The sequence below is a fragment of the Symphalangus syndactylus genome, chromosome 4 (genome assembly GCF_028878055.3).
Source record: "Symphalangus syndactylus isolate Jambi chromosome 4, NHGRI_mSymSyn1-v2.1_pri, whole genome shotgun sequence".
NCBI classification, from domain to species: domain Eukaryota; kingdom Metazoa; phylum Chordata; class Mammalia; order Primates; family Hylobatidae; genus Symphalangus; species Symphalangus syndactylus.
In genome coordinates this window covers 82,659,928-82,687,005 of record NC_072426.2, presented here as the reverse complement: position 1 = coordinate 82,687,005, position 27,078 = coordinate 82,659,928, and the positions used below count along the sequence as shown (strand labels likewise).

The 27,078-nt window shown below is 41.2% G+C and overlaps 1 pseudogene; it reads left to right on the top strand.

Moving 5' to 3' along the window:
• Positions 1–309: 309 nt before the first annotated feature.
• LOC129480122 (cubilin-like) lies at positions 310–26,567 on the top strand (annotated as a pseudogene).
• Positions 26,568–27,078: the final 511 nt, after the last annotated feature.

The following is a 27,078-nucleotide window of genomic DNA, read 5'->3' as shown; positions in this document are numbered from 1 at the left end:
TATGGAAGCAAAGATTGAGGGAGGGATGAATAGAGGCAGGGATGGCAGGGTGATGGGGAAGGAAGGACAAAACAAAGGGAGAGAAGGAGCGAGGAAAGGAGGGAGCCCAGGAGGGAATGATCTGATCATGTTCTCAGAGTGTGACAGAAAATGGAAACTATGTTCTTTCAAAAACCCTCCATGTGCAATGTAAGGTCTATTCTGTTTGGCCTGCATAGTGATGTGTCTTTGTTTTAATGCAGGGCCTCAGCAAGGATGTAGTGGTTATCTGACAGGTTCGAATAATACCTTTGCCTCTCCTGATTCTGATTCGAATCGAATGGAATATATGACAAGAATTTAAACTGTGTATGGATCATAATTGCACCTGTAAATAAATTAATTCACCTCACCTTCAATACTTTTGCTCTGGAAGCAGCAAGTACTAGGCAAAGATGCCTTTATGATTATGTAAAGGTAAGGCTGTTTTTTTTAACAGAGTCTACTCACCCCAGACTCTAATATAGTGTATTCCAGTTTATATCATTACAGGAAGTCCTGAAAACCGTGAGTACAGGTACCACTGCTTTTTAAATGACCTATTCTTCAATGATGCAACATTTAATATTATAGATGCTCTACCTTCATATCAAATTAATCTTTAATATGGGTGACTCAAATATTTTGTGTGACTGGCTTCTAACAGTAGCATTAAAATCTCCTATTCATTAATGTCTTGCAAGAGACGATCTATGGGAAGGTTGATTTTCTGGAGACAGATACCCAAAGGACCTTGGCAAATCCTAAAATAAACAATGTCAGTGACACAAATAATATCTCTTAATTTGTCTATTTCTTAGGCTTATAGATTTGCTTATCATATTATGTTTAGATTGTAAAATGGTTCTGAAATCACATTAAAAGTAAATCAAGCCTAGGCACAGTGGCTCATGCCTGTAATCCCCACATTTTGGGAGGCCGAGGTGGGTGGATCACTTGAGGCCAGGAGTTCAAGACCAGCCTCGCCAATATGGCGAAACCCCATCTCTACTAAAAATACAAGAAATTAGCTGAGTGTGGTGGTGGGCACCTGTAATCCTAGCTACTAGGGAGGCTAAGGCAGAAGAATCCCTTGAGCCCGGGAGGCAGAGGTTGCAGTGAGCTGACAGCTTGCTAATGCACTCCAGCCTGGGTGACAGAGCAAGACTCCATCTCAAAAAATAAAAATAAAAATGAAAAAGTAAATCAAGAAACTTCTGTTCAATTGTTAAGACTCTTTGATGTTAAATTATTATACCTATCAGGTTATATGGGTTCAGATTACAAGTGTTAAGTAGCAAGATTTACTACTGCACTCTCCGGGGGGAAATTAAAAGTATGGCAAGATTTCTATTTATGAGGAGCTTAAGACTGATTGGAAAATTATGGGATGACACATGCAAATTAAGAATGTACAGTTCAGGATAGTAAGCATGTAAGCGCTAATGAGTGCATTTGATGCAGGCTTGAAGCAATGTGCAAGCTTAAAAGGGAAGAAAGTTCATGAAACTCTGGCATGATCAAGAAAGACATGATAGAATGAGGGAAAACTTACTCAAGTCAGGAGAGAATTCAGGCAAGGTGAACATTTTCAAAAAGGTGCTGAACTTGATATGTGCGTGTTGTCGAAAGAATAAAGAGGCTGGCTATATTGAAGCAGAATAGTGCTAAAGAGTAGCAAGAAATAAGATGGCATAAGTAGATAAATACTGAAATTACAAAGGATCCTGAAAGTTGAACTAATGACTTTAGACTCTGTGTGGCTGAAAATAAGAAGTGGTTGAAGGTTTTCCAATGAGTGATGTGATGAGAGCAGTAGCTGGGGAAGATCTGAAATCAGTAGCTATGGGAACTGGAAGGAGAGGAGACCGGGAGGGCTCCAGGGAGAGGTCACCCCTAGGTGAGGAGGTCACTCTTAGACCCGGATCAGGGGTGCAGCCATGGTGGAGATGGCAAGAGGGGTGCAAGAGAAACTTAAGTTCTAATACTGTCATAAAGTTTAAAGAAAATTGTTTTAAAAGAAAAGGAAGGAAAATTTGTGGACAGAATACCCATTTAAGTACACAATGATATGCTTATGTTTTTGCTATGAAAAGGGCTAAGGCTGGGAGACCAGAAAAATAACAGTGTGGTTTTGATGAGAGCAAGACAGACAAGTGAGACTGCAGTGGGCAGAGAATAGAATGGAGCTCCAGTGAGAAGACAGCTCCATGAATAGAGAGGACACAACAAAGAGCCTTCCTTCCAGCAGGAGAAAGGATGCTTTCTTAGACAAAGTCAGCATGGATTCCAGAAAGTCAGGCTCTCAGCTCCAGGAAAGGTACCCAGGGAGGCAGTTGGAGAGGGCAAAAGGGGCAGAAAAAGAAACAGATGCATCATGAAAAAATGAATGTGAAGACCAGGAATAGTGTAGTATCCCTGAAGTCAAGGGGCAGGGGGATTCTTTTACAAAGCATGGGTGGTCAATACTATTAAATTGTAAAGTAAAGGCCAAGAAAGGTAAAGATGAAGAACAGCCTCATTCCATTGGATGACAACCATTTTAATAGAGTATTGGCACAGAAGCTGGATCAGAGGAGTTCATGAAAGACTAAAGATAACAGGGAATGTCAATTCAGGTTGAATTCTCCTTTCCTAAAATGAGACCTGACCAGCCGGGTGCCGTGACTCACACCTGTGATCCCAGCACTTTAGGAGGCAAAGGTAGGCAGATTGCTTGAGCTCAGAAGTTTGAGACCAGCCCTGGTAACACAGTGAGACCCCATTTCTATGAAAAATACAAAAAAAGTATCTGGGTGTGGTGGTGTGCACCTATGGTTCCAGCTTCTCGGGAGACTGAGGTGGGAGGATCCCCTGAACCCAGGAGGTAGAGGCTGCAGTGAGCTGTGATTATGCCATTGCACTCCAGCCTGGGCAACAGAGTGAGACACTTTAAAAAAAAAAAAAAAAAAGGTGGGGAGAGACCAAAATGACTAGAGTAGTCCTAAAGCTGAATTCAGAACTGTTCAACAGCTCCCCTGGTTTTACAGAAAGGTAATAAGGTTTAGAGACAGACAGTATGGGGACTCAAACCCAATTTTGCTGTCAGACCAGTTTCCTAATTTCCCCAATTCCTCATCACTTCATCTATTTTTCTTTAAATCACATAATAGTACCTACCATGAAAGGCAGTTTTGAGGATTAAAATTATGTGTACTAGAGTGTTTAGCATTGTGCCTGACATAAATTGTAAACGAATTTACCTCCCTTTTTCCCCCCCTTGGAGTAATTCCAAATTGGCATGGACACTATGGAATTTCTTTTTCTTAAAAACTAAAAATAATAGATTTACATATAAAATTACAATTTCAAGAATGTTTTGAGGATGGCCTTGCTAGGAGAGTTGATTGGATTTACTCTCAAGATCCATTTTTATGGAGTGCGATTTGATAATGTCATTAAAACAGCTTGTCGTTGTCTGAATTTCCGCAATTCATTCACGCCAGAAATTACAATATCAAAAACAAGGAGTTATTTTCTTGCTTCAAAATAAAATACCTTTTTTTCAAATAAATTCTGTTCAGAACTATTCTTGTTTTCCCCCTTGGAAAAGCAATTTCCTTCAATTGGCAATGTTTCCAACTACCAGTAAACTGTCAGATCAAAGAACAGCCCTTGGAATGTGGAGCTTGGAGGTTTCTTTATTAAAGAGATTTTTCTGTGATAAATGAGACATTTGATTCCTTTTAGATTTTTTTTTAGAGATTATAAATCACTTTTTAGAAAAGCTAATTTAACTGAACTCTGTGGTACATATACAAGTAAAATCATACCAATTCCATTATTCATTCATAATTCTATCATGATTGTTTGTGAAAGGGTTGACTTGGAGAATAATTATGGTAACTGAATCACCTAGTGAATTGTGCATTTCACTGAGTGGTCTCTGTTGAAATCCACATCACATCCATTGCAGAAGGAGTTAGTTGGCAAGGGTATGTGCCAGGCCCTGTACCAGCATCACTGGAGGTGTAGAAAGCTAAAGGCATATCTTGAGGAGTTCCAGCTTCTTGAGGAGCTGTCAATAAAGTGTAGAAGACTGACATGCAAACAAATAATATATATTTAAATAATTACATTTAAAGTATAAATAAAATACATTTAAATAATTGACATTTTTGTCACGTTGTATAACATGTTGTATAAATGATGAAAATCATAAATAGAAACAATGTAGAAGGGCAGAGCAGAAGAGGCTCTGATTGGCTTCCTTTTGGGGTTCAGGAGAGGCTTCCTAGAGGGGATGGCTGAGCTGGGATTTACAAAATAAACAGAAACTTACTTCCTTTTGTGATGCTTTACAAAATTGAGAGGAACATCACAAAAGAATGCTTCCTGTGGGAGGCTGACTACCAAAATGGAGAAGGAAAGGAGAGGCTATGAGCTACATCCCCTCATGCCCATGTTCTTGACTCCTGAATTACCACTTGGTTGTCACTCTTGTGGTAAGCAGTGACTTGGGCAGCAGAGAGGGGCCAGGAGCATGAACCTAGTTGACTTTTTCTGCCAGGAAATATGGAACCAGCAGAGAGATGTACTCATCCTAACATTGCCCAGTTTTTCCTCAACTACATCAGTGCCCCTTTTCTGTTTCTTTTTTCTTTTTTTTTTTTTTTGAGATGGAGTTTCGCTCTTGTCACCCAGCTGGAGTGCAATGGTGTGATATCGGCTCACTGCAACCTCTGCCTCCCCGGTTCAAGCAATTCTCCTGCCTCAGCCTCCCAAGTAGCTGGGCTTACAGGCGTGCACCACCATGCCTGGCTAATTTTTGTATTTTTAGTAGAGACGGGGTTTCACCATGTTTGCCAGGCTGGTCTCAAAGTCCTGACCTCAGGTGATCCACCTACCTGAGCCTCCCAAAGTGTGAGGATTACAGATGTCAGTGCCCCTTTTCATAGCCAATATTTTGTAATGCATCCTTTCCCACCTGAAGTGAATATCATCTATGCTATAACCTACTCATAATGTAATTTCAAAAAATCACTATAATATCCTAAAGGCAATGAAAAGGAGAAATAAAAGGAAAGTACATAAAATAGTGTATATTCGCATATGTAAATACTCTAACACTGCTACGCAAAGTCACATAATAAAATAGATCCCTTTTATATGTGGAATGGTGGTGAATAACAAATACAAATTTAAACAAATATGAGTGGGTTGTATTTGCAATCCACATGCCAATAGTAACACCGCCATCTGCAACATGAATTTCCAAACTGGTGGAAAGACTTAAACATTTCTAAACCAAAGTACAGTCTTCCCTCAGCTTACACAATAATTACATTTCTGGAAATTTGGTGCATATTGAAACTGTGCAAAAATATTTTTCTGTTTATATACAAAATGGATTTAGGTTCTGGGATCAAATAATTACAAAAAGTTTTCTTTACACAAATGTCAGACAGGACATTCAAAAGTTATGTGGGACATAATTTTTCACTTTGCAAAACTGTACCGTGAATTACTAAATGCCAGTTATAGCCCCAAATTAATAGTGATGACCCAAAAACCACCACACTTGTGCAAAACACTCTCTACGGGGTGGTATTGACCTCATTGAGAAGGTCTGACTTAACGCACTGGGCTTAACCATTCAGTCTGTGTCAGACACTGGAGCTGAGGAGGGGCGGTCCATCTTTGGGGAGAGGATCAGCAGTCTATGGAAGGTATCACGTTCCTATCCGTATGAGGTTGCACCTACTATTCATTTATTCTTTCATTCAATCAATGTTAATTAACATACCTGCTATATTCTAGACATTGCTCCAACAACTACGAAAGAACACTGAGATTTTAGAAAACAATACTAGGAAAACTCCTGCACTTGTAGAGCTGATTCTAATCCTTGCTTCTTTGTGGCTTTTTTCTGAGGCAACTGAGACTAATATAACTTTTTTTCCCCAGAAGATTCTGAAATGAGTCAGAGTTTAGCCCCAAACCTGAAAAGTCACTCTCTATTCTTCTACCCATACTAAATTATGCCCTGGCATGTTGCCCAGAAGACCCCATCAGACATTCCGCAATAAGATCAAAGAATTCATGAAGATACTCTAAGATATTCCAAGTAAGAATATCAAAATCCTCCTGTGATCAAACTCCCAGGGAAATATTAAAAGATAAAGTCCTAAGGATATTAATGTATAAAAGTATTAAATTTGAAAAGAATTATAGTGCAATATCAAAGCCTATTGCCCTTGTGCATTAAAAGTTCATAGGAATTAAAATCCAAAAATTTTCTTTCCCAGTTTCTCTGACTGCTCAAGTCAATAGCTGGGTGAAGTGTGGGATCTTGCTGTGGTTGTAGCAGAGCCTGCCTGCCACTAAATTATTTGTACAATACCTTCAAGATCTTTAGCAGATTCTAAAACTATCAGAGTTCTAAAAGTTGAGAAAATATAACATTCTTCTCAGTACTTACCCACATCCACAAGACTTAGAACGTAATTCAAGCTCCAGGTCCAACGCAGTCGTGCTAGGAAATGTATGCTCCCAGAATGCAGCCCATAGCTGCGTATGATGGTGTAGATACTAAAGACACCATTTATATCCCAGGTTATATATGATTCCCTCTCATCATCATTGTATAGGGCACCCCCTGCAAAGCACTGTAGGGCAACCTGCAAAAGTCTTTAGTGGAGACTTAGTGTTATCAGAGAATAGGAGAGCAGATACAGATCTTGGGTTTGATGCATAGGAGTCTAGAGCCTCTTATGTCAGTTATCCCGAGGCCAAAATCTATTTCAACTCACTTAGGAGAAATCTTACTGTGGTAATGAATGAACTAACCCAATACCAGCTTGGGGCCAGGCACATATGTCATTTCTTTCCATCTAGCCCTGGCTTCTGCCTCATACCTTCTTTCACATTTACCAGTTATCCATTTAAAGTCCCAATCTGAGCTTACATCATGTAGGATCAGATCCAAACTCCTTGGCATGAAATATATGGAACTTCACAGCCTTGTTTGTTGGACTTCGTCATTTCTCCTGTTCTCTCACCCTAGCCTCCAGGCTCAATGAACGGGGTCAGAAGTTGTTGACACATGCCATGCGTTTCACACTTCCGTGGCCTGGCACTCATGTCTGTCTGGCTGGGATACCCTTCCTCTTTTGTAGGTCTGGAAGGTCTCTACTTACATTTAAGGGCCAATCCAAATGTCTGTCTCCATCATGTGGGTTCTCATGATACACTTCCATTCTTTTATTGTGGCACTTACTTTTCTCTATTTTGTATATAATTTATATACACACATATATTTATATGTATACATATATAATGTATGTGCATATACAAGTGTATGTCTATTTAATTTGTAGACCTTTACTCTCCTTTGTTCATGAGGAGGTCTATGTCTTGAAGGTCTAGAAAGGTCTTTATACATCCTTGTATGCACAGGACCCAGCACAGAGGCCTGGCACACAAGTCCCAGAATAAAAATGCTTGCGGCCGGGAGCGGTGGCTCATGCCTGTAATCCCAGCACTTTGGGAGGCCGAGGCGAGCGGATCACGAGGTCTGGAGTTGGAGACCAGCCTGGCCAACATGGTGAAACCCCGTCTCTACTAAAAATAACAAAAATCAGCTCGGTGTGGTGGCGGGCGCCTGTAATCCCTTGGGAGGCTGAGGCTAGAGAATCATTTGAACTCAGGAGGCGGAGGTTGCAGTGAGCCAAGATAACGCCATCGCACTCTAGCTTGGGCAACAGGGCGAGACTCCATGTCAAAAAAAAAAAAAAAATGCTTGCTAATATAAACGTGATCATAAAGACAGCAATGATTATCATGAAATTTTAACTTGCTTACCAGAAAAAGTGCATGATCTAAAACTTGGCAAATGTGCTCTTCCGTGAAACAAGGGAGTGAAGATTAGAAAACTCGAGTTTCTTCGGATTCTGTATTAACTAAAATCATATTTAAGTTGGAAAGACAGTGCCATCTAGTGGTGCATTTCTTTTTCTTTTGAAATTACTGGTTTTAGCCATTCCTATCTTACATAATTCTAGCACTTTAGAGTAATGTCAGTGGTCATGGTCATGACTGTTCTGTGGCCTTGAGCACATCATAGTTCTGTTATGAGTTTAATATTTGGAGTTAGATACACACAGATACTCATTTAGAAATACAATAGGGCGGGGCGCGGTGGCTCACGCCTGTAATCCCAGAGGCAGAGGTTGCAGTGAGCCAATATCAGGCCATTGCACTCCAGCCTGGGTGACAAGAGCGAAACTCCGTCTCAAAAAAAAAAAAAAAAGAAAAGAAAAAAACAGAAAAGGGGCACTGTGGATCACGATGTCAGGAGATCGAGACCATCCTGGCTAACACAGTGAAACCCCGTCTCTAGTAAAAATACAAAAAAAATTAGCCGGGCGTGGTGGCGGGCTCCTGTAGTCCCAGCTACTCGGGAGGCTGAGGCAGGAGAATGGCGTGAACCCGGGAGGTGGAGCTTGCAGTGAGCCGAGATCGTGCCACTGCAGTCCGGCCTGGAGAAAGAGCGAGACTCTGTCTCAAAAAAAAAAAAAAAAAAAAAAAAGAAAGAAATACAATGAAGATTACTCAGAAGAAAACAAATGTTTTCTAGTTATGTGTTTAGAGAAATCCAAGCACCTACTATTTCAAAGGATGTTTCTAGAAGGCTGCCATGGATGCGAATTGTTCTGGGTGCTGGCGACACCACAGTGAAGAAGTCACACAGAGTCTCCGTCTCCCTACCTGTGGGACTTACATCCTTGTTGGGAAAGAGACCGGACAAAGCAAATAAACAATAAATAAGATTGGTTTTTATTATAATAGGAAAATAAAACAGGATGATGCTGGGGGAGGGCAACATTCGATAGCACAGGCTTCTCTGAGGAGGTGACATGTGAGGTGAGGGCCCATGACAGGGAGACCTTAGCTGTGCGGGTTCAGCTTCAGCTGAGGAAAGACGTCTCCTGGCAGGAAGAGCTGCAGGAGCAGGCCCATGGGCAGGAGTCCTCCTGGGATGAAGGAAGTGCAACCAGCAGTGAGGTGCGGGCGGCCTGGGAAGGAGGCACAGGCCAGAGCAGCTGGGGCTTGCAGACCGTGGGAAGGAGCTGGAATTTTACTTTAGGCACAACGGGGATCTGCCCGAGCATTTTAGTCAGAGCAGGAGCAGCATCTCATTGGAGTTTGCAGACATGCAGGCAATTCAGCGGAGAACACTATGGCTGCTCCGGAATTAGGTCTATTAAGAAGATGTTTCAGTGGGAACAGGTGAAGAACAATGGTGGCCACCTGGAGATGGAGCCCTCTGAGATATGTTTTGAAGGTAGAATGGAGTGGATGTGGAGTGAAGAGAGAGAGAGGAATCAGAGATGACCGAAGTTGTAGGCTTGAAACATTGAGGTAAAGAAGCCTCAGGGAGAACAGTTTTGGGAGGGCTTGTGGAAGAGGGGAATCAAAGCACTTGTTTATTTATTTATTAGATATTTATTGAGTGCCTTTCATGTGCAGACACCTAAAAACTGGGAACATAGCAGTGAGCAGAACAGAAATCTGTGCATTCATGGAACTTGTATTCTCTTCAGCGGGAAAGACAATGAAATAAACAAGTTAGCCTGGGCAGCATAACAAGACCACATCTCTAAAATTTTCTTATTAGCTATTCATAGTGGCATGCACCTGTAGTCCCAGTACTTAGGAGGCTGAGGTGGGAGGATCACTTGAGCCCAGAAGTTCAAGGCTGCAGTGAGCTATGATTGTAGCACTGCACTCCAGCCTGGAGAGCAGTGAGACCTTGTCTCAAAAAAAAAAAAAAAAAGTTAAATATGTAGTATATTGAAGAAGGTAATACTTGCTGTGGAGAAAAGTCAAGCAGGAAAGGAGATGGGAATGTTGGGAGAGTTTACACAAGGAAGGCCTTATCGAGTTGGGGCTATCTTTTTTTTTTTTTTTTGGAGACAGTCTTGCTCCATCACTCAGGCTGGAGTGCAGTGAAACGATCTCAGCTCACTGTAACCTCCACCTCCTAGATTCAAGTGATTATCCTGCCTCAGTCTCCTGAGTAGCTGGGATTACAGGCGTGTACCACCACACCAGCCAAGTTGGGGATATCTGAGTAAAGACCTGAAGAAATGTAGGAGGACAAACGATGTGGATATACAGGGAAGAGCATTCCAGGCAAAGGAAACAGCAAATGCCATACCCAAGAAGCAGGAGCATGCCTGGTTTGGCTCAAGAAGCAAAATGAACAAAGTGGAGAAAATAAGAAATTAGATCAGAAAGGTCAGGGGTGGGAGAGGAGGAGAGAAGGCCATTGTGATGGCTTTGGTTGTTCTATTGAGTGGATGGGAGGCAGTTAGGAGGGTTTCAGCAGAGCAATGACCTGGTCTGACTTAGATTTTAACAGTATCCTCTCGATGACATTTTCAGAATAGACTAACAAGGAACAAGAGCAGAATCAGGGGCTTTGTGGGAGGCTCCAGTGATCATCAAGGCAAGACATCAGAGCAACTGGGGCCAAAGTGTTAGTGGGTGCAGTGGTTAAGGTAGCAGTGGGTGAGCGGACTCTTATGACACATTCTTTTTAAAATCATAGATTACTTTCCCAAAGAGGAAAAAAATATTAGGCATCATACCAGGTTTTTACTGAAAGTCATAATATAATCAATCCAATTATAATTCTGTTCCTAAATTAAGACCACCTCTAAGAACATCAATGTAAAAATGTTTAATCATGACCTATTGTGACTTCACATCCAATTTAGTGTGAAAGATGCAACTTTTTTGTAAATAATGGAGAAGTAATGAATTGTTTTTCTTTCCAGTTATACTATGGGGTTAGTGAAAATGCCAACTTTGCTGGAACGTTTTGTGGTTCCACTGTACCTGCTCCTTTTATCTCTTCTGGTAACTTCCTTATGGTTCAATTCGTCAGTGACTTAACATTAGAGGATTTAATGCTACATACACCATCATGGATAGTGAGTAAATAGAAGCATTTTTATATGTTATGAAATACACATGTATTTAGGCACTGAAAAGAATGCCCTGCTTATTATATTGAAATTTCAATGTTAATTACTAAACTCAATGTCAATTACTATCTAAACTCAATGTCAATTACTAAACACCATGTTCATTACTCTATGTTAATCTGTGGTACAAAATTTGATACAATTTTTAGTCAAGGATATAAACCCCCAATTCTTTTTTTTTTTTTTTTTTTGAGACGGAGTCTCGCTGTGTCGCCCAGGCTGGAGTGCAGTGGCGCAATCTCGGCTCACTGCAAGTTCCGCCTCCCGGGTTCACGCCATTCTCCTGCCTCAGCCTCTCCGAGTAGCTGGGACTACAGGCGCCCACCACCACACCCGGCTAATTTTTTGTATTTTTAGTAGAGACGGGGGTTTCACCATGATCTCGATCTCTTGACCTCGTGATCAGCCCACCTCGGCCTCCCAAAGTGCTGGGATTACAAGCGTGAGCTACCACGCCCGGCCTAAGCCCCCAATTCTTAATGGAATGATGAAAATATAGCTCCTCTAGGGTGGGAGATGAGGAAGACAGAATTTTAAAGATTGCCTGAGATGAGACATGAATAAAATGTCTCCTGTGTTGCTTTTTCTTCCCAGTGCCTTGTGGTGGAACATACAATGCAACTTGGTCCCCACAAAATATTTAATCACCCAATTCATCAGACCCAGATGTCCAATTTTCCATCTGTACTTGGGTCATTGACACCCCTCCACATCAGCAGGTCAAGATAACTGTGTGGGTGTTAACAGCTGAGCTCATAAGATTGCATGCAGAATTACTTAGAGCTTCAGGACTCACCACAGGTAACAATTATAGGATGAATGACAGTCGCATCTTTTCACCAGCTTTTGCAAAACACTTGAAATAATGAGGCCATGATTAAATAATTTTCTAAGTTACTTCCAGCTTAATGTGTTTTTCATCTGTACACAAAGCCCTCCAATCAGGTGTGTCGAGAAACTTGAACTTGGTCCTGTAGGTCCAGAGCTCTCAAAGCTTCGTGTGCCTAAGAATGCATTAAGATGCATCTTAAAAGTGCATCCTCCCTGGCCCACCCTCAGAGACCGAGTTATAACACCCATTTATCTGACTTTTTGACAAACATCTCTGGTGTTTTGGTGCCAATACCAGAGCTCCATGGACCATGCTTGGAGAAATACATATAGTTAGTAGGATTTATGTATAGGCTGAATTGAAAGGGTCAATACAGAACACAAGAGAATCAGTGAAGAGGCCGTTTGGCACCAGTTTCAGAGGTCTATATTCATGGTAATATAAGAGAGATAAAAAGAAAAGGGCCAGATGCGGTGGCTCATGCCTGTAATCCTAGCACTTTGGGAGGCTGAGGCAGGTGACCTGAGGTCAGGAGTTCAAGACCAGCCTGGCCAATGTGGCGAAACCCCATTTCCACTAAAAATACAAAAAATTAGCCGGGTTCAGTGGTGCGTGCCTATAACCCCAGCTACTCAGGAGGCTGAGGCATGAGAATCGCTTGAACCCAGGATGCGGAGGTTGCAGTGAGCCGAGATTGCGCCATTGCACTCCAGGCTGGGCGACAGAGCAAGACGTTGTCTCAACAACAACAACAACAACAACAAAGAGGCCGGGCATGGTGGCTCACGTCTGTAATCCCAGCACTTTGGGAGGCTGAGGCAGGGCAGGTGGATCATGAGGTCAGGAGATCGAGACCATCCTGGCTAACACGGTGAAACCCCGTCTCTACTAAGAAACTAAGAATACAAAAAAAAAAAAATTAGCCGGGCGCGGTGGCAGGCGCCTGTAGTCCCAGCTACTCGGGAGGCTGAGGCAGGAGAATGGCATGAACCCAATCATGCCACTGCACTCCAGCCTGGGTGACAGAGCGAGACTCCTTCTCAAAAAAAAAAAAAAAAAAAAGAAAGAAAGAAAGCCATTTTGAGCTTTACAAAATGCTGAGTCTGAATTTCCTCTGGAATAAGATGTTGAGGAGACAGTTGGACACAAAGTGGGATGTTGACCTAAGGCCCAAAGATTTTTGTGCACCATCATTATCATGATAAGTAATTGAAATAATGAGAAGAATAAGATTATCCAGGGAAAAATATGTAAAGGGAGAGGCCATGAACTGAGGATGGATACCAGGGAGAACATCTGAGAATAGCTGGATTGTCTTTCTGCAGTCGGGGGAGCAACTAACCCTCCCCAGTTCATTCCAAGAATGTCATGTTCAAGCCCCATCTTCTGGAATAGTAGAGTCCCATTTGTTGTCAGAGTTTTCAGGGTCCTCTTCACTATAAATCTGGGGTCCCCTGCTTCTCACCTGGTCTTGCTGGGGAGAGAAAAGTCCCGTTTGTCTGACTCCAATGTGGAGAGGTGTGAGATGTGCTGGCAGCTGAATAGGCCCTGGACTTGCTCAGTTTTGTGCAAAGCATAGACGCTGAGATGAGCTCCCAAGCTCTCAAGATGGACAAGATGCTAGATTATTATCATTCTGTTGGTAATGGTTTTCAGGACAAAATCCCTATTACCCAGTGGTACCCTTACAGGAAGGACTTAGAGCCAAGTGGAACAAGTCCCTTTGGGTGAAAGCTTTTCCCCCTGCTTCATGAAGCTAAGAAAATGAGGATCATGGTGGACCACTCAGTGGGGCACAGAGTGCCACTTACAGAGCACTGGGCACCAGCTGGAACATAACAGCAGCTGGAGTGGCTGTGAGTAAGACCCAGTGTTTGTCATGACTGAATAATGTTTTCAACTGAATGAATACAGGAAACAATCAAGAGTTTCAGACTGGGTAGGTAGGGAGGAAAGACAAACATTGACGGATGAGCTGGGAGAAACTGGGATTCTCAGGGTATCCAGGAATAGACAGAGAAGGTCTAACTGGAAGATCATGAAGGAATGATGTGTAGGGCTGTTATAGAGGATGTACAGTAGCTACCTGGCATTGGGGATGAACAGAGACGTAGAGATGGAAGTCACTGGTGTTAAGAAATATAAAGTGAGGGTGTTTAATGGCTTGTCTGTATAAACACTGAAACCTCTAAGGGTTCAGAAAGGAAATCGGGGGCAGGAGATTACTATGAGCTGAGACACCTCAAGTCTTTCATAAATGTTGGGAAGTAACCAGGAGAAAAGTAAATGAGAGTGATGACAATGGTGAGAATATATTTGACCAGACGTAGAGACCCTCAAAGGCGAACCAGCTTTGAGGCAAGGATGGAAGCTGCGGTGAGGAACGTGGAGCATCGCTCCCTTCCCCCTAGGCTGATCCCCCACCCTTCCTACTCAATTAACTGTGGAGCATGGGAAAAGAATGGCCTCTACCAGGAGGCTGGTGGAGAAACAAGTTTTGCTAAGGCTACAAAGTGGAAAGGCAGGGATGTATACAGAGAATGATTGACAGTGCGGTTCAAGTTCACAGGATACAGCAAAGTTAGACAAGGACCAAGAGCAGGAGACGGATAGGAGGAGGAGTGGAAGTCCTGAGCAGTAAGAGGAGTTTGCAAGCAGAGTTGGGTGGGGTCTTTCAGTAAGTTCCTAAGGACTGCAGATATTAGAGACATACTTGTGACAGGGAGGCTGCAAATACAACTTGTTTTTATGCAAGAACTGATGGGCATTCAACTGCATTTACTCCAGGCTTTTGAGAGGTAATGAGGGCTGCCCAAGTGTTACAAAGGGGAACCAGCACCTCATTACAGGCCCTGGCTGGCTTGGGGATGTACAGTGGAACCAAAGGCTCTGATTAGATTTACTAAGGGGTAGCAAGGGCTGGATCAGGGCGATGATGGTTGTTAGTCTCATGGAGCTCAGGACTGGCAAAAGCCCCAGGAGGAGAAATCCAGTGAACTCTCAAACAGCCCAGTGGTGCTCAGAGCAATGGCACAGGCCTCAACTAGGAAGTCGCATGAGAGGGGAGGGGTCTTGTTTTCAGCAGGGAAGTGTCTGTGGTTTCAGCAGAAACTTTGCCTCCGCTCCTCCCTCCCCTCTGGGAAGGTGTGACTTGTATCAGTTCCAAGGCCAACGTGAGTCTTCTTGCAGAGCACTTCCAACAACAGAGCTAGTTTCCATGGTTAAATATTTGAGCCATACTTTTATATGCAGTTTAATTTCTGTTATGCTGTTCTTTTCTAAAATAAATCTAACATGATTTGGCTTCCATTTCATTTCAGAGTCATGGAAATTCAAGAATTCAGTTCTGTGGCAGAAATGCTTCAGCTGTGCCAATGTTTTATTCTTCTATGAGTACTGCAATTGTCATTTTCAAATCTGGAGTTTTAAACAGAAATTCTAGAATGAGTTTCACCTATCAGATAGCAGGTGAGCCCCAGAACTTCATCTTTTATTAAGAAAAGCTGCCATCATTACAATTATTCCTAGAATAATTACAATTATTTCTAGAATTGACTCCTGTGAGTAAATTAGGATTTGTTAACAAAAACCACACCCATCTCTTAACTAGAACCCAGGCCCAATTTAGCAAATTACTAAAGTTGGTTTCTAAAGAGGTAAAGAGAATAAAATACTAACCAAGATGCTTAGAATGCTAGCATTTTCTTCAATGTCTATGTAGTTGATTTTAAAAATATACCAGTTATTTTGTTAATTTACCCACTTAACCACACTGAATATACATATTTATTTACAAGAAATATATATATATATATATTTACAAGAGCTTTACCAAAATACAATCCTCATATCATACAATTTACCCATTTAATGTTTATATTTCAGAGGTTTTTAGTATTTCACAAGGTTGAAAATCTTAGAAAATTATGTTTGTAAAAATCAAAAAGCCTTAAAAGAGTTACCTGATTACTATCACTGAGAAGTTTATTTTAACAGAACACTTTATTTAATATTTATTTTGAATTGATTCAAATGAAAGCTGCCTTTGGTTAAACAAACAAAAGTACTTTTGATTTTTTTTTTTTTTTTTACAAAAAAAAAGGTAAAGAACGATTTCCCACAAATAACTCACCAATGGATTTAAAACCCTTGCACAAAACTCTGTCTTGGAGGTAGCGTCCTTGTCTAAAAGAGAGTCTGAATGCTAGCCACTTCACCTCAATGTGATCAGAAAAAGTTCAAAGGATCCTCGAGTATTTGTCTTTAAATGAGAAGGCTCCTGTGTCATGCTTCCTGTAGGGGTGTTTGTGTGAACGAGCTGCTGCATTGCATCTGTGTGTGCTGCTTGAAATTCACTTCACCGCTTAGGGTCTCAATTATCTCAAAGGTAAACAAAGAAGCTGGATTACTTTTTTCTAAAGTTTGTTCACATGTAATGATCTTTTTGAATTATTCCCGTGAAGTTGAAAGAGCACTGAACATCAGAATGCATACATTAATTACGCATATTTTTCTTCTAAGATTGCAACAGAGACTATCACAAGGCATTTGGCAACCTGAGGAGTACTGGATGGCCAGATAACTATGACAGTGACATGGAGTGCACGATTACTCTCATAGCCCCGCCACAACCACACCCTCTTTTTTCATTTGTTTGGCACTGAGAACTCAATTGAATGCAGAAATGATTTCTTGGAGGTAATGTGTATTTGAATATCATTTAAATGAATTATTTAAAAGATGATGGATTTTACCCCTTTTCTTTAGTGCTTCTGATACTCTATGATTCTTACTTGTTTCATTAATTTATTCATTACCCTTTCATTCCCTAAACATTTACAGAGCACCAGTCCAAACACCGGAAGTTGGGAACCTCTGGGCCCTCGGAAGACTCCTAGTCTGGTGGAAAGGACAGATGGGGTATAGCCAATTACAGCACAATGTGGAAAGGACTAACTGAGTCCAGCAGGGGTAGGGGTTCCTAACTCAGTCTGGGAACTAGAAGGCTTCTTTAAGAGGGCAACAGTAAGTTGAGACCTAAAAGGATCAGAGGAAAGTCTAAGAACAACATGCTGATTCTGTAAAATGAAACTGAATGATACTAAATAGCTCACCTAATTTCCCTGACAGCTACAGTAAGTTTGGGGCATCGTCAACATCCTCTAAAGACAAGCGTTGCCTTGAATAAGTGCTCCCTTGTTGTAGGAGGTGTGGTCTGTCCTTTTTCCACCACAACTCCAGAGCTCTAATTTGGACACAGAAGTGACTTTGCTGTTTGCCCATCCTCCACCCATCCACCCTCCACTCCCACCCCAGGACACACTGAGAGAGAAGCCCCCCTTGCACCTGGAGCAGGCAGAGCCATGCCCCTTGTGGGCCTGAACCTTTGGGGTCTTCCAGAGCCCCCGGTAAGCTCCCTCTGTGCTCTTTCTGCCACATCACCTGCACTGGGCATGTGAGATGGAACATGAATATCATCGCTCATAGGAAGGAAATGGTCTGAATAAGCCTCATCTGATGAGGACCCAGTGTGTGGAACTCAGCATCTGTGTTTTGCCAGAAAACCCCCAGAGCTCATGGGGTTGTGACCTTTGCAAGCTCTGCTGAAAATGCATTCGTCCTTAGGAAATAAACTCAGGTGGAACCTGAGACTCAAAAGGATAAGGATGCTGAATTCCTCTGAGAGTGGAATTTAAATCTAAACCTCATTCCGATGCTCTCTAAATTGGTTTTGTTTCACCATACAAGAGGCTTCAGTAAGGTTTCCAAAAAGTTTGCTTGTTCCTCTACACCTCATCTGGAGTTGTATTTTTAATTTTTTTCTCACTGCCTCTTTGATCAGGTCTTCATTCAAAATAAGCTGCCCAAGATGATTTGATCTTTGTAGCATAAACAAATGTACTGGTGTATGCAGCAGGCTTCTTTCCTTCTGTGGGAGGATTCTTTCCAGTGGGCTTCTGTTCAGCTGCTAGTTTCTTGGTAGCTGCAGACTTTGTTCCCAACAAAATCTTTTCTCGCCTGCAATCCACCTCATCTGATTTGGTTGCTGTCACCTTCTGCCCGGCCTGGCGAGGAAGGGTATTCTGGCACATGGCCTTTGCCTATGGGTTTAGCTTCAACATGATTCCTGATGCAGAGTTTTATCATCCTGGAAAGCTCTTCCCTTTGGAATTCACCTAAATCCTTTATTAATCAATAGCCTTAACATGTAGTGCCATAAATAACACTCAAAGGAAGCTCATGCCTTTTCTAAAGGCATATTCGCATGACAGGAAACCAAAAGATGTATGTAGCAGGGAGAAAACGAAGAGACAAATACAGTATTCTTTGTGCCGGTCAGGTTACTCAACTTGGACCTTTGTACCTCCCCCACCATGGAGATCCATATATTTATATGAAGCATAAAGCAGAAAGAATGAAGGGAGTGTGATCTGGAGGGAAGATGGAATAATCCCGTTAGGTTGGAGTCACAGTGCAACTAACTCTTAACTCACTCCAGCTTGAATGGACCATTATTGATCAGAGTCAACATTTGCCATTTGCCTGATAGATGCTGGGAAGCAAAGCCTTGCTTTCCAGCCATGGAGAGTAAGAACTTCTCCTTCTTGCTGTCCTTCATTACTCCGTAGAATGGATCTGAAACTTCCTGTCCCATAAGCAAAGAAAGGAAACCACAGCTTAGGCCTGTAAAATGTAGCTCCGTCTGGCGCTCAGTGGGAAGATTGTGGGCATAGTTTATTGGCAGCTGGACCAGGAAGCCTCAGCATTCCATTCTTGTGAACTGCCGTGGGAACGGAAATGTCTGACTGAGGATTCTGTGTTACTACCAAGTGAGGGCCGAGCTCTAGACCATGCCTGGAATCTGCGATTGTTTTCATGCCTTCACATCCCATTTCAGGACATCCCTCTGATGTCCCAGGGATGCCCGCTGCTATCGGTGGCCCCATTCCTCCTAGGAGACGAAAGTGAATAAGACAAGTTGTTGGTAGTGTCAATGAAAATTAGTATCTCACTGCTCCTCTCAGAGCAATGCCATTTTAAAAGAGGACCCCTAGGTGAAAACACCCAAACTCAAGAGTATGGTGCTGGCAGGTCTTAAATATGGCAGCCCTCCTATCTACTAGTGAATAACTGGCTACTCTGTCATGGCAAGTGAAAACACCCAAACTCAAGAGTATGGTGCTGGCAGGTCTTAAATATGGCAGCCCTCCTATCTACTAGTGAATAACTGGCTACTCTATCATGGCAAGTCTACTTTGTTTAAACACTTAGCAGAATAATCCCTGAAGCACTAGAAAGGCATTATTCTCTCCCATGGGCTACTACATAGACCTAAAAGGAATCTCACCTGATCAACACAGCCCAGCAAAATCAGACTGTCTTAACTCTGTGACTTAAGATACCAGCAATTAACCAAATTTTAAACCATGGAATTACAAAGGGAAGAGAGGAAATTCCAATATTTTGAATACACAGATCAGTAAAATCAGCATTTCTACATGACAGGCTGGTTCCAACATACATTGCCTGTGTAACGTTTCCTTTAGAAGCATTGAGAGCCCTCCTGGAAGCAGGGCTGGTTGTGAATGCAGGGTAGGAGCCAGGCTGGGGGACAGAAAGTGGTTGAATTCACAGTGTGGTTCTCTCTCCCCTCAAAACACCAACTCATTTCCTGTTTTTATATGTGTCTATTCAACAATGAGAAGTTGAAACAAAAAAGCAACAAGGCCTCTTAATGTGTTTCTAAAACACATTTAACAACAGTCAGAAGTTGTATAGATTTATACTTCTGTCCTTCACCCACACAGAAATTCCTTTTGTTCTGAACTTTATTATACTTTGCATTGTATTTTTTTCATAGCCCCTTTACAGCCAAGTAATTTTCAATGGGAAATCCGTGTGCGTGCGCACACATACACACACACACACACACACACACACACAATGAAAAATGTATAATAGTTGACTGGAAACAGGGCAGGCAACATTGCCCCCACCCATCCCCACCCTTTAAAAATTCACTTTACCTACATTCTTCCAAATGTTTCCCCAAAAGCAAAGGCTGCAGGATCATAGCACAAACTATTGTATAAAAAAGCAGCCTGATGTTTTAATTGCTGTAGGTTAACAGATATTTCTGAATCCAAATACAAATGTTTTTTGATCTACACATGGAACATTTTTCCCCTTTGCAAGTGAAGATGACTTCTGCATGTATTTTCAGAAAACCCTTCATTCTTACGTATATAAAAAGACAAAGCTTTTCCAAAAAGTGTCATCATTCAAATTGTCTCACATTGTAATGTATATACATTAGAGAAGAAAGTTTAAGTTTAATAATGAATGACTCCTTCCTAAAGGTGAGAAATGGAAGTAACAGCAATTCACCATTACTGGGCAAGTACTGTGGAACTCTGCTGCCAAACCCTGTCTTCTCTCAAAATAATGAACTATATCTATGATTTAAGAATAATAGTGTAATTTCCGATTGTGGATATGAAATCATCTGGACCTCATCACCCTGAGGTAAGACATTTGCACTTTGTATGGGAAAGCAGTGTAGGTGAGTAAAACATAAGGTATCTAATAGAAAAAGGCAAAGTAACCTTGTATTTTTTAGCTACCTGTGTACCTGATTAATTCATGTTAAGAATAGAGATTTTTAACAATGAAGGTACAAATTATTTTGTTGTTGTTGTTGTTGAGATGGAGTCTTGCTCTGTCGCCCAGGCTGGAGTGCAGTGGCACGATCTCGGCTCACTGCAACCTCCGCCTCCTAGGTTCAAGTGATTCTCCCACCTCAGCCTCCCCAGGAGCTGAGATTACAGTCGCACGCCACCATGCCCAGCTAATTTTGTATTTTTAGTAGAGACGGGGTTCTGCCATGTTGGCCAGGCTGGTCTTGAGCTCCTAACCTCAGGTGATCCACCTGTGTCGGCCTCCCAAAGTGCTGGGATTACAGGCATGAGCCACCGCACCTGGCCAGATTACTTTAAATTCTACATTTATTCATTATTTCTGTTTATAAAAGAATATATATTCATATATGAAGCATATATAAGGTATGAAGATTTTAAAATTCCTTTGTAAATTCAATTTTGTTGGACTTCTTGACTTTTGGTTTGACCATCAAGGAAGTTCTTTGAGAATTTAAGGAAAAATATTTACCAAAAATCCAACTTATGAACACATTCTGGCATATATATGAATGGTTGTGCTTCTCACAGGCCCTGACACTTGTTGGCAGTCCTGGAGAGAAATTGCTTTTTTAGGGTAATAAGTATCCTCTCATATTTTTGGTTGGCCACTTTTCAAACAGCTAAAGAAAATTTAAGTCATGTCAATACATTTAGTGCAAGAGAGGAGAAACACCTTTATGAAATGTCCTGAAATACCAAAATACCTTCCAAATAAAAAAAGATAAATAGAAATCACTTTAAATATCTTAAGAAAATGGTTCTATTAAGATAATCATGGGTAATGGAATTTTGGCACCCAAAGGAAGATAAAGATGACTTCCAATGCTCAAATTTTATCGACGAGGAAATAAAACACCAAGATTAGGCTGGGTGTGGTGGCTCACGCCTGTAATCCCTGGGAGGCCAAGGCAGCTGGATCACCTGAGGTCAGGAGTTCCACATCAGCCTGGACCACATGGTAAAACCCTGTATCCACTAAAAATACAAAAATTAACTGGACATGGTAGTGCATGCCTGTAATCCCAGCTACTTAGGAGGTTGAGACTGGAGAATCACTTGAACCTGGGAGATGGAGGCTGTAGTGAGCCGAGATCACACCACAGCACTCCAGCCTGGGCGACAGAGCAAGACTCCATCTCAAAAAAAAAAAAAACCCACCAAGATTAATGAGTTTCCCAAAATGCTCCGCTTGACTGAGGTGGAGATGGGACTAGACCTCGGTGGTCAGAGGCCCAGCCAGGTGCTCCGTAACTATGCCAGCCAGCTTCTTCCTGTCCCGGAGGCAATCTGGATCTCCACAGATATGTAGTCTATATGTAGTCTAAATCATGACAGCCTTCATATACAGATTAACAAATTGAACAAATTAACACCAAAACTTGAAGTATTTGACCTTAAGTATGTCAGTTATTAGAGTGGTAAAGTCACTTTTATAATGAAGTCATTCCTGCCACCACCTACAATAACACACTTCCTCTTGGTTTAGTGCTGAATTTTACTTCTAATTTTACTTCACTCACGTCATTGGCATCAACTCAGAGTAAGCAAAGATCTCCGCATCATCGAAAGCACAGAGACAACTTGATTTTCTCCCACAGTTACTTTATCAAGTTTTTGTTTGTTTTTGTTTTTTTTTGTTTGTTTGTTTTCCATTCTGCTCTCAACCCCCAATTTTCAAAGTACAGTCCTGGAGGAAGTTGTCCCTGGGTCGTGATATGCAGGCAAAGGCATGTGTGTTGAGGATGGAAGAGGTGGTGGTGGTGATGGGAAGAGAGGGGAAGGGAGGAGAAAGGGTGTAGCCCAAAGAAGAGGAACAGGAAAAGAGGTTTCTGCCTCCATTATTCTTGCAGAGTCTCAGCACCTTAAGAAAATAAAGTCTTATTGCCTAACAAGCCAGACTGGATGGCTTATACGTTGTTGAATCAAACTTCCTGTCCTGTTTTCCTTGCAGGATGTGGTGGAACTCTTTATGGAGACAGAGGCTCATTCACCAGCCCCGGCTATCCAGGCACGTATCCAAACAACACGCACTGCCAGTGGGCACTGGTAGCTCCTGCTGGAAGGCTTCTCACCATCAACTTTTACTTCATCAGCATTGACGATCCAGGAGACTGTGTCCAGAACTATCTCACACTCTACGATGGGCCCAACGTCAGCTTTCCATCCTATGGACCATACTGCAGAGGCATGAGTAGAACAAACATTTTATGTTCCCATTTGTTATGTTTAGACAATGAGAGTCACTTAACGTAGACTTTTTTTTTTTTTTGAGACGGAATCTCGTTCTGTCGCCCAGGCTGGAGTGCTGGGGCACAACCTCAGCTCACTGCAAGCTCCACCTCCCGGGTTCAAGCAATTCTCCTGCCTCAGCCTCGTTGAGTAGCTGGGACTACAGGCGCCTGCCACCACGCCCGGCTAATTTTTGTACTTTTAGTAGAGACGGGATTTTGCCATGTTGGCCAGGCTGGTCTTGAACTCCTGACCTCAGGTGATCCGCCCACCTTGGCTTCCCAAAGTGCTGGGATTACAGGCATGAGCCACCGCGCCGGCCTAGTATAGGCTTATTTAAAGGCAGACACGTGCAGAGTACAAAGCACAGCCTTTAACAAATTGAGCAGTTTTCCGACTTGCCTTTCTATTCTCGGAGCATGAGTCCCATCTGGTGGGCATTGCATTAAATTACTATTAATAGTTACCAAAATCAGCTCTGCGTCAGAATCACCTGTGGAGTTGCTTACATTAGACTTCCAGTTCCCGCAGAAACCTATTGAATCAGGATTTCCGGGGAGGAGCCACAGCATGCTGTTTTTTAAAAGCTCCCTCTGTGACGTCAGTGCACCGCCTAGGGTTGAATACCCATGTTTATTTCTGCATAAATAAAACTACAGAAAATTTGGACACCTGGCTCTATTTTATCTACTTCTTGCTGAAAATTGCAGGAATTCTTTGAAGAAATGGTGACTGATAGTTTGTTTTTGTAAAGCTCATATCAGAGCTTTACAAACAACAACTCAGAATCTGATGTTGATTCAATATTGCAGGCATCTGTGCTTATGGTCCTCTCATTTTATGTGCAAGTAGATACTTAAGAGTATGGGCTCACACCTGTAATCCCAAAACTTTGGGAGGCCCAGGCAGTTGGATCACTTGAGGTCAGGAGTTCGAGATCAGCCTGGCCAACATAGGGAAACCCCGTCTCTACTAAAAATACAAAAATTAGCCAGCATAATGGCACACGCCTATAATCCCAGCTACTCGGGAGGCTGAGGCAGGAGAATCGCTTGAGCCCGGAAGGTGGAGGTTGCAGTGACCCGAGATTGCGCCACTGCACTCCAGCCTGGGTGACAGAGCCAGACTCTATCTCAAAAAACAAGAGAGTAAGTAAGGGAAAAGTGGCTGCTGGCAAGTGGGTATCTGTTTCTAATTTTTCTGCTCTTTAATCACTTAGGCTTTGTAATCAAACTAGACAAAGAATTATATCAGCTGGAAATCTAGATGGTTTTTAAAATATACTATTTATAAAACTGATAAATGCTATTTTCAGAAGTATCAGAAGATAGACTAATTTTTCTAACACCCTAGCATTCTCATGTATTCTTAATACCTTTCTTTGAATATATTTCCATATATTTTACATGCATATTTTTTACTATTTGATGGGGTGTTTTTTCCACTTACCAATATATCATTAATATCTTATATTAATAAAAACACTGGTACATCATATTTAATTTTTGGAGAGTATTCCATTACATAAGTGCAGCCTAATTTATTTAACGAAGCTCCTCTAAGTGGATATTTAGGTCTCTTGAACTTTTCACAACTACAGACAACACTTAATAAACTTTTTGGTAGTGATATCTTTATACACAGAGTTACATTACATGGTGAGAAATGGTGATCGCAGGACCAGCAGATACTGTATCACAGGGATGCACAGAAGGCCCACAAAGAGAGACCCCAGTAAATGTGCCACACATCAGATTTAGAAGATAACCAGCTCTTAAGACATTGAATTGAAATTTACAAACATTTCAAAAGGGAGGAAAAGAGACACTTTTAACAATATCATGAATTTATATTGATAGGGGTTTTTTTGTGGGCATGGTTTTCAGTGGCTTGCAAACATACAACCCCATTTGATCCCCACAGTGACAATCTCATAAGGTGGAAAGAACAAGTATATCCTGGAATTTGCAGATAAAAGAAAACTGAGTCACTGAGAGAAGTGATTGCCATTTAATCCAATGCCACGTTAAGTTGTAATATATAGCAAGATACATCAATTTTTTAAACTGTTGGTGTTTACAGTATTTTCCCAGTTTTACATTTTCTTTTATAAATGTGGATATAATTTCATGTGTAATTGTTTTTTTCCTTAAAGGTACCACTGATTTCTTTAACACTTTATAAATGTTAAACATAAATTATAAAAATGTAAAACATAAGTATAAAACATAAAGTCAATTTACATAGAGAGGTAGCTCTTATTTTGCTAATATTTACATACTTACAAGTTTTACATTTTACATGCATACATATTTACATGCATATTCACATACAAAAGTAGTATACTTTTTTTATGTATACTCCTTAAGTATACAATTCAACTTTTGTATGTATGTAAATATGCATGTAAATATGTATGTAAAATGTAAACATACATATAAAATGTAAACATACATTTATGTACATACAATTTACATACAGAGGTGGCTCCTTATTTTGCTAATATAAATACAAACCATCCCCTGATTTGGGAGATATTTTATGTTATGGTAAATACCATTGTTCACAGGGAAATCCTCTATCCCTTGCAACTACAGAATATGAACATCAAGCAAATGAAAGAATAATGGGAAAAACAAGGAGAATCAAAGGAGATTCTAAAACTTTTGTTGACTGTCCATACTAGTTTGTCAATATAAAAGAAGTTGTTGAAATTTGAAGCAGATTAAAATGGAAGTAAAAAGTAGACATGCATGGGAATAAAAATGTTGCATACACCTTGATATATCTCTTACAGAGAAAAATCTACACTCACTTGAATAAGTGAGTATCTTGGAAATAAGTCTGTGTTTTGATGACTTGGAGTGGGGCTGAGGCAGGAAAACCCAGTAATGTGAACATCATGAGAGCTGGGCTTTTTGCCTGTTTTGCTCATTTTTTAATATCCCTAGTACTAAAAACAATACCTGCAGCGTGGCAGTGCCTTGATCAATATTTGCCAAATGAATGAACAGAAAGTGAGAGAAAACAGGGACCCATCTATTCCCCTCAACACACACACAAACACACACTCTTCCACAGAAGTATATGAAAATAAATCCCAGGAGGAAACTATAAACATTGAGGATTAAAATAGTATATTTTACTTAGTGTGATCATTTCACTTACATGTTTCTTTAAGAAAAATTAAATTTGCAGTAAGAACTTGAATAAGAAGTTAAAATTTTTTGATAACAGTTTTATTGAGGTATAATTTACATACCATACATTTACATACATACAATTTACATACCATACAATTCACCTCCTTAAAGTATACAATTCAGTGGTTTTTAGTAGATTCAGAGTTGTGTGGCCATTATCAGCACAGCCAATTTTGGGACACTTTCATTACCCCCCAGAAGAAACTCTATACCCATTAGCAGTCCTTCCCCATTTTCCCTTAACTCCCCACGCCCAGAAATATTTCTTTGTAAAGCATTTGCATTCATTCTTTGCAAAGTTACTTCAAGAAATATATGCAGGTTCACCGTAAATTCTATAAAATTTCATTATGTGGTACTTTGTTACTAGGCTAACATTTCTAAAAAAAGGTTCAAATATGTGAAGTATATAATTTGATATGTACTTAAAAATTTTCAATTTTAAGACACCAGCATAGCTCCCTTCATGGCTTCCTCAAATCAGGTCTTCATAAAATTTCATGCTCATTATGCACAGCATCCATCCACATTCTGATTAACTTGGGACAGCTAAGTGGGTAACTCAGCACGTTCACTCAGCACTATCCCTCCGCAGCATGCTTGACAGGACTTTGTCATCTTTATACACGACCCCTGCCAATGCCATGGAGAATAAGCTGAACTTTTATGGTTTTCACCAAACCATGGATAGAATCAATATTTGTAGGCTGGGCGCGGTGGCTCATGCCTGTAATCTCACCACTCTGGGAGGCTGAGGCAGATGGATCAGCTGAGGTCAGGAGTTTGAGACCAGCCTGGCCAACAGGGCGAAACCCCGTCTCTACTAAAAATACAAAAATTAGCCGGGTGTGGTGGCGGGCGCCTGTAATCCAAGCTACTTGAGAGGATGAACCAGGAGAATTGCTTGAACCTGGGAGGCGGAGGTTGTAGTGAGCCAAGATCACACCACTGCACTCCAGCCTGGGTGACAGAGCAAGACTCTAACTCAAAAAAAAAAAAAAAAAAAAGAATCAATATTTGTACATTTTCTTGAGCATAGAATATACCTTCTTTAGTCTTGAGTG